Below are 1,211 nucleotides of genomic sequence, written 5' to 3' on the forward strand. Positions count from 1 at the left end.
CTGGAGAGTGAGATCTCCCACAGAGGTTCTGTGGCTCAGAAGAAGCCTGTGTCAGCAGTGGGTCAGATCAACCTATCAGTTACACAGACACCCCAAGTCCTCTGCAACGAATGGGCTACCACATCTGTTGGAACAAGTGCTATATTTTTGTCTTCAGTTCTTTTTTATCCAACATTTTCTTATCTCTCCCTTCCCAATCTCTCCATCTCCTGGTCCACCATCCATGCCCAAAAGATCTCCCTATCTCCTATTATTTACCTAGCTTTGGTTTTTCCCTTTATATATTCTGAGGCTCTCATATATGAGAAAGCACACAATAGTGAAGCTCATGTGTCTGACTTATTTCACTTCATAATGTGATCTCAAAGTGTGCTATTGCAAATGGGAAGGGGAACAGGAGTTGGAAGAAGTGTGAGGTGTGGGGGATGAAAAAATTAAGATGTCTTGTGTTCATTTATATGCCAACTCCCCACGAAAATTGTAATCATTATGCAGTAATAAAAAGTACAACCGTCTCGATTTCTTAACAGAGATTTATATACTTTTAGTTATAAAGGATGGAAACACAAAATGTGTCATTGGTGTTGCCTCTTTCTGAGGCAGCTCTGTACATTATATGGCCATCTTCTCCATTTATCTTCACCTGGCCTCCCCTGTGTGTTTCTCTTCCATCCAAATTTCCTACTCTTATTGGGATGACAGTAATCATGTAGAGTTTGGGCTCATCTTGGTTGCATAATTGCATCATAATGAGTCATTAAAAACCTATTATACAATATGGCCATATTTTGGGGTACTCATGAATTTCTCAGAGGCCCCAACGCAGCTTATAACAAATTTCAAATCTCTGGCTATGATGTATGGGCTTATGTCATAGATGTCATCTGTATATTTTCCTTTTGATTTATGTACATGATCATTGGACTTTTTATAGATCTTTTTTATTTTTTTATTTTAAAGAGAATAATGCAAATAATTAAGAAGCAGAAATGATAAAGAATTTCAAAAAGCAAAATGATAAGAAATCAACAATGCTTGTTATATTGCAAATTGTCTTCAAAGTAGTTTTTCATATTACCAAATATAAGTATGTAAGATTGGGCAAAAAAAGCGCGTTAATGATAATTTTCAATAAACCCAAAGAAATTAGTGGCACAATTATCTTACCCATCTTGTGTATAATAAAATCTGAAAGGTACAATATATCTTGT

The sequence above is a fragment of the Octodon degus genome, unplaced genomic scaffold (genome assembly GCF_000260255.1).
Source record: "Octodon degus isolate 3935 unplaced genomic scaffold, OctDeg1.0 scaffold00062, whole genome shotgun sequence".
Lineage (NCBI taxonomy): Eukaryota > Metazoa > Chordata > Mammalia > Rodentia > Octodontidae > Octodon > Octodon degus.